General features: G+C 41.3%; 1 non-coding gene across 1 annotated transcript; it reads left to right on the top strand.

Annotated features, from left to right (window-relative positions):
• The first annotated feature begins 6,527 nt into the window (after positions 1-6,527).
• On the top strand, positions 6,528-6,634 carry LOC130026683 (U6 spliceosomal RNA). Its single transcript, XR_008792885.1, has one exon. It is a non-coding gene; the product is annotated as a U6 spliceosomal RNA (small nuclear RNA).
• The last annotated feature ends 1,228 nt before the right edge of the window (positions 6,635-7,862 follow it).

The raw sequence follows: 7,862 nt of genomic DNA, 5'->3' as shown, positions 1-7,862 counted from the left end.
GCTAAAATTATTTCATTTTCTTCATATGATGGACACATAATTGTATGTATTTCCTATCTTTTTTTTTGGCTTTCAATATTTTATATAAAATTTACTTTTTCTCCATTATTTGGTCCAAGTCTCCTGCTTGCCCCTCCCAGGAATACTCTAGAAAGCAGAAGTTCCTGCCTAATGCAGCTACATACAACATGTCCCCTGAGAATGCTACATCATCTCTCTTTTGGAGGCCTCTGCTGTGTCAGTTTGATCTCTGCACTTTCTTTTAATAAACTGGCTTTGCTCAGCCTAAACTCTCTTGCTCTTGGTAAATTATTTTACCACCTCATGGCTCACACTCAAGGGGTGTGGGTTAAAGCTCCTCTTGTGAACCCTTCACCTAAGCCTGAACTATCTGTTCATACTTGACCAAAAAATGTTATAGCACTGTACCCTCTGTTAGAAAGTTATGTCCATGGATGACTCAGAATGTCATATTAAACCTGTTAAAGAATAATTTAGAGTGATTCTTCTTATCCACTTTCTACTGACCAAAGAAATGAGATATATCCCTAAATGAATGGTTAATAGTTTAAACGATTCAATGTTTATCTACTATAAGTAGACAAACAAGCATTTATTAATTTCCTTTCCCCAAAGTATACTGAAAATAATATATCAGTGATTACCACGGGTGGGAAAATGAAACTTCTATTGATCAAATAGAATAGATCATATAGATTTGCTAGGTGACATTTGTTGAGGTTGGACCCGCATCCAAAGAGCACATTAAATAGATAAATATGAGGTAGATAAATTCAGAGAGGAGAAGCTAATTGGGTAAGGGAGCAGGGAGGGTCAATGAAATAAACATTTAAAAATAAAGCTGGATCTCTGATCTGCAACTGAAATTTCAATAGTTTTTTTTTTTATTTTGATTTTTTAATTGAGTCACTGTGAGACATGTAGTTACAAAGTTGTTCATGATCAGATTTCAGTCTTACAATAATCTAACATCCAACCCTCCACCAGTGTTCAATACTACCACCAATTACCCCATTTTCCTTCACCCCCACCACAATGAACCTGATTCTATGGCTCTATGGCAAGTATTTTCTTTCTTCCTCCCCCTCCCTCCTTCTCTCTCTCTTACTCTCTCTCTTACTCACTTTCTCTCTCACTCTGTCTTTACTATCGGACTCTGTCTCTCTGTGTCTGTGTCTGTGTCTGTGTCTGTGTGTCTGTCTGTCTGTCTGTCTGTCTGTCTGTCTCTCTCTCTCTCTCTCTCTCTCTCTCTCTCTCGGGCATTACGGTCTGCAACACAGATACTGAAAGGTCATCGTGTTTGTTCCTTTACCTACTTTCATCATGCAGTTCCCATCCAGAGTGAGCATTTCCAACTATCTTTGTCATACTGGCCCATTATAATAAAGTTTGCATTTTTTGAACAAATATTCATTCTCCTACAGGGCAATAACTATTAGGGTGGTTTTATTTTTATTGAAATTTTGTTAAAACACATTGTGACCTCATCCTTATCCTACCTGGGGCTTTCACTCTGTGGAGGAACATTCACAGATATTAGGTGGTGAAAATGGCAATGGATCCACTCATATTCCAGCCGGGCAACTAATATTGTAATTGAAAACATGAAGATGACACCTTGGCACTAACTTGAAAGTACTGTTGTGTAGCTCTCTGCATGAGAGGTAACAAGCAGGCAATCTAATACACCCTCTGAGATTAGGAAAGGGAAAATATTTATGGGACTACAGTCTTTGAGATTAAGTATGCCAACTCAAATGATTTATTCACGTTGTTTTGAGACGTGCAATCCTAGTTTTCCTAGTCAATTCTGAAGGCTTTCATTTTTTTCTCTTTTATTGTTTCTTCATAAACTTTCTCTTACTCATTTATCATTTTGCTCCCTTCTGTAGCTTTTAATGAGACTACTTAGTTGTTTGTTTGATTTCGCATGTTCTTTTTTCCCCCTGAATTTACTTAAAATCACTCCTATTGGAAATAATCTACATCTTTATCCAGTTTTCATACTCATCAAATTCAGAGATAACAGAAAACCAGAAAACCTGTTTTGGTCTTCTGGGCCTGATAAATAAGGTAACTGTGCAGGCTTCAGCTTACTATTTTTGGCCTTCCAGTCAATATTTCCTTTTCTGTTTGTTTTGCATTTTTGATGCATTCTAATCTTGACTTAGTTTGTTTGTTTTCTAATCTACTCAGGCCAGTGGTTACAATTTTCTATCTCTTTCTTATTCTTCTGCACTAGACGGGGAAGCCACATAGATACTTTGACTAATCACAGGGAGCTTAATATTTTGCACTGGAGAGTGCCAGTGATCATTATTCAGAAGTCACTTTATGCATAATCCAGGATATTTTTCAGTCTCTCTTTCCTGTGCTCAGGAATTTCAAATGTGCAGATCCAGCATTGTGAAACCCTCTGTTTAGCTTGCATGTTTTTGCATCATGGTTTCACTTTATTTAAATACTCTTTTGTGGTTGATTAACCACAGCTATATAAACAGTAAAAGTAAAGACAAAAGAAATAACTTCATACAGAATAATTATCAATAGAAGGTGACACAGGCTGAAGTAACAATAAAAGTTAACTGTGTAATATATCAAGTTAATGTATAGCATAATCCCAATCTCCATGGATGGTTTGGTTTATTGTGATGTTAGGGAATGCAAGCCTAGCTTTGAAAGGGTAGTTATTTTTAAATTCCTGAAGGGCAAAGTAACCTTTATATAAATGTAACCTACTGAGAAACTAAGTTGAAATTCTAGTGTATCTGTGTGATTTTCTTTGTAATGATGTTACAACATTCAGTATTCTTTTAATTTATTTATTTATTTATTTATTGAATCACTGTGGGAAAGGTTACAAAGCTTTCAGGTTTATGTCTCAGTCATGCAAATATCAAACACATTTCCCTTTACCAATACTTATTTTTTACCATGAAGAACCCCAATAAAACCCCACCCCCCACCCCTCCCCGTCCCTTTGAGGCAGATGAATTCTAGTTAACACTCTATCTGCTTTGATTAGATTCGTTGTTTCAATAAAAGATTCACCACTATTATTTAGAGTTTACCCCCCCCCCAAATCAGACATGCTGAAAAAGCATTGTGAAGTGATTTGCTTTCTACAGCTGGGTTCAAGAATTAAATGTTGGGTTTGGATTTCTGCTATTTTACCTATTGACCCTGGAAGTATTTCTACTGAAAGTCAGATAGTTAAGAAATTGGTTTCTGTGTTCTGGAGTCGTGGCCGTGCTGGAGAGCCGCTTGCGGGGGGACCGGTGGCCTCGGTAGGGCATGAAGGGCGGAGCGAAACGCCCCACTTCCCATGAGGTTTTAGTCGCCCCCACACCCCCGGCTCATACCTGCTGTCCACAAGGCTCCCATGTGGCCGCCATCTTTCTTTCCAGAGAGGAGAGGGCGAATGGGGCAACACCCTTTCCCCTCCGGCAGACTTGATGGCCTGGATCAACGCATAGTCCTTTCACTTTTCTGCTCCAAGCTGCTGGGTTCTGCATTAAGTCCTTGTGCTTCTGGGGCCGTGGCTGTGCTGGAGAGCTGCTCGCGGGGGGCAACTGGTGACCTTGGTAGGGCGTGAAGGATGGACCGGAACACCCCCCGACCCATGAGGTTTTAGTTGCCCCCACACCCCCGGCTCATACCTGCTGTCCACAAGGCTCCCATGTGGCCGCCATCTTTCTTTCCAGAGGGAGGAGGGCGGAAGGGAGCAACACCCTTTCCCCTCCAGGCAGACATGATGGCCTGGATTAACGCATAGTCCTTTCACTTTTCTGCTCCAAGCTGCTGGGTTCTGCATTAAGTCCTTGTGCTTCTGGGGCTGTGGCTGTGCTGGAGAGCCGCTCGTGGGGGACAACTGGTGACCTCTGTAGGGCGTGAAGGACGGACCGGAACGCCCCCCTTCCCATGAGGTTTTAGTCGCCCCCACACCCCCGGCTCATACCTGCTGTCCACAAGGCTCCCATGCGGCCGCCATCCTTCTTTCCAGAGAAGAGAGGGCGAATGGGGCAACACCCTTTCCCCTCCAGCAGACTTGATGGCCTGGATTAACGCATAGTCCTTTCACTTTTCTGCTCCAAGCTGCCAGGTTCTGCATTAAGTCCTTGTGCTTCTGGGACTGTGGCCGTGCTGGGGAGCCGCTCGTGGGGGGCAACTGTTGACCTCGGTAGGGCGTGAAGGACAGACCGGAACGCCCCCCTTCTCGTGACGTTTTAGTCGCCCCCACACCCCCAGCTCATACCTGCTGTCCACAAGGCTCCCACGCGGCTGCCATCCTTCTTTCCAGAGAAGAGAGGGCGAATGGGGCAACACCCTTTCCCTTCTGGGCAGAAATGATGGCCTGGGTTAATGCATCGTCCGTTCACTTTTCTGCTCTAAACTGCTGGGTTCTGCATTAAGTCCTTGTGTCTCTGGGGCTGTGGCTGTGCTCCAAACTTAACTCTGATTTTCAGGGAGAAAGATTGGGTGGTTTACTTCTCATTGATCACTTTGTATATAGAGAGATGTCGCGCGGCCGCATAAGCGGCCGCGCGGTTTTGAGAAAAAGTCCTCGTTCCCGCACACTCGAGCTGTGTTTGTAGAGGCTTCTGGTCACCGGGGTTCCATCTGGGGGAGGCGGGATGCGGCACCTACTCCATCTGGAACTTGCCGGTGATCTCGGCTCTTTTTGGAACCTGTTTTTTTTTTTTTCCTCCTGGATCTGTGGTTCCCGCACCCTCCATGTGATCCTTAGGCTGAACGCTTCAAAGATGACATTCAGTATTCTTATAATAAATACATTATTATAGATTTTGGAATAAAATATGCCATTTTTTGCTATAAGGAGCTGGTAGGAAATGAAATATGTTGTAAAGTGCTATTTATAATGTCCTATTCTGATACAGGAAACAACTCTAAATCATTGACACTGATTATGTCAGTCACCTCCATAAACCTTACCAAATATTAGAACTGGCAGTATACCTGTTAAAGCTCAAAAAGGTTATTACAAGAAATAAAATAATATATGATGTTACTCAATGAAGAATAAATATAAGGAAACTGTTATACAAATGGAGCCGCCATAACAATTTCTTATGTTAAATAAGAGATGTTAGAATCCATCCCCTAATATTTTAGCATGATAGATTGTAAAGCAGTCAAGTTGTCCCATCATACGCCTCCATATATTATATTTGAGTAGAATTAAACAACTGAAGAGGTATGGAAGTTTCATATACTAGGAGTCTATAATGGCAGAAATAGCAGCTGCAATAGTGACATAGACTGTCTTGGAGATGAATATAGACTTGCAATGTCTTAGTTATGGAGTGATAATGAAGAACATAGGCAAAGCCTGACTCAGTTGAATCACCACACTCTGCATTTATGACTCTTAATTTCCCAGAAACAGAAAGAGAAATTGTTTATAGTGTGTATCTTAACTGATTAAATCATGCTTATGAAGCTTAAGGACACATTATACATGAACCAGAAATACAAATTGGAGAATGAAAACTATTTCCCATACAGAAAATTATACAGTTTAGACTGGAGAGTTAGTCCAGGGGTTCAAGTGCTTGCCTTGAACATAGATAGTCTGAACTCACACATGATCCCTGAGAACAGCCAAGAGTTACCCCAGAACATGAAGTCAGGAGGTTACAGTGGACCCTAAGCTCCACTGGGTATGGCAAGAGAGAAAAAGAGAAAGAGAGAGAGAGAGAGAGAGAGAGAGAGAGGGAAAGAAGGAGTGAGGATGGAAAAGTTACATGGTTTAAGAACAAATTGCTCACCCCTAGCTACAAGCAATATTTTTTCATTTTCATTTCATCATCCTGTTAATCGTCGATTGCCTCGAGCAGGCCCCAGTAACGTTTCTTTCATCCTAGCCCTGAGATTATATTCAAGGCTCCTTAGGAGAATGAGACCCATCATTGTTACTGGTATTTGGCATATTTGGTACGCCACGGGGAGTTTGCCAGACTCTGCCCTGTGGGCAGGCTACATTCGATAGCCTGCAAGTTTGTCCAAAGTAGGAATAAGACAATAAGATGTCATAAAAAAAAGTTCTGATAAGATGTCGCCCAGCCGCGAGTCTTGGCCGCTGATGGGATTACACGGCGCCATGGGGCCAGGTGGTGGGTGTGACCTCCCGCCTACTGGAATTTGGAGGATCTGGGTGGAAGATGCTCGACTCCAATTCGAGTAGGCTTGGAGGTCTCGGCCCCGGAACCTGCGTGGCTTTGTCCCTCTGCCAGTCTCTGCCCCCGCGCCTGGGTGTTCCTTCCCGGAGTCCCTTGGAGGGGAGCGGGTTGAGCTTTCCTCCCCGCCCCGACCAGGGCTACGGCAGCCGAAGACCTCCAGGACCAGCCACCACATGCTGAGACCACTCTCCGCACACACGAAGGTACAAGCAATATGGGAAATTAAATTTCCAACTAGTAAGCTACTTTGGTGGAATAAAAAGATTTTACAATGATTTAAAGTAATATTTAAAAAATATATTTTAGGTGCTCTCTTCGGCAGCACATATACTAAAATTGGAACGATACAGAGAAGATTAGCATGGTCCCTGCGCAAGGATGACCCACAAATTCATGAAGCGTTCCATATTTTTCTAAACTTAGTATCTTGCTACAGGAATAAAGATAATTTGTTGCCAAAAAAATAGAGATGTAGACAAATGTAATAAGATTGAGATTTCATAAATAAATCCTTACATTTATTGTCAATTAATATTTGACAAAAATGCAAAATAAATAAATATGGGAAAGACTGTCTTTTCAATAAAAAATATATATATATATTTTTAGGGGCTGGAACAATAGCACAATGAGTAGGATGTTTTCCTTGTACGTGGCCAACCTGGGTTTTATCGCAGCATCCCATATTGTCCCCTGAGGACCATCAGGAGTAATTCCTGACTGCATGAGCCAGGAGTAAATCCTGTGTATTGCTGGGTGTGACCCAAAAAGCAGAAAAAAATTTTAGCCACACCAACTTGTGGTGATTACTACTTCTGATAGTGCTTAGGGTATTGCTCCGAGTGATATTCAGAGAACCACATAGTGTTAGGGAGCCAGTACAGATATCAACATGCATGCATATGCTCCAACGTTTTGAGTCAGCTCCTTCTGCCTTTCAATATAGTATTTCCTTTACAATGGTGAATCTTACTCATCATCCCCCTAAATCCTCCCTTTAACAGTTTTGAATACTTGAGGATACCTTTGATAAATTTACATCAGAATTAGTTTATGAGTGCTTTTGGGGGCCAAGATTCAGTTTCCTCTTCTACTTTTCAATTAGTACAGTTTTATGAGTCCTTGAAGTTTTTATTGTGCAAACCTCTGCTTCAAACACGATGACCTCATTCATTTCATTGACATCAGTGTATCCTACTTGAGAATAATTCTCAAGACCTTGCATAATTTCTCTAACTTCAAAAGTGGATCCAACATAAATATTAGTAAAAGAGAATTTTAAGTGCTGTCACTGGAGGAACATACTTCCGATAGACTTCACGTTTTGCGTAAATTTCCTAAGTTTGGAATTTAGAATGCTTTTCTGAGATCCTGATGATTTTTCTGACAAAACCTAAAAGTACTAAAATATGAGATTTATAAAATTCTTGCCATTAACCAGTCAAAATACTAGGAAATTTACCTGTAATTTCTAATTTGACCTCAACAGTAATTAAATTGTTATATATTTTATAATCTTGCACGTCTAAGAAGCTGTTCTCCCCCACAAAAGAAACCTCACGGAATATGATTTTTAGAGATTTGTATTTTCCTAAGTATACAAATTCTCCAGCTCATTCGCCAACATGGCTAGGAGCAAGC

The sequence above is a fragment of the Sorex fumeus genome, unplaced genomic scaffold (genome assembly GCF_029834395.1).
Source record: "Sorex fumeus unplaced genomic scaffold, SorFum_2.1 ptg000034l, whole genome shotgun sequence".
Lineage (NCBI taxonomy): Eukaryota > Metazoa > Chordata > Mammalia > Eulipotyphla > Soricidae > Sorex > Sorex fumeus.
This window is presented reverse-complemented; position numbering and strand designations above follow the sequence as displayed.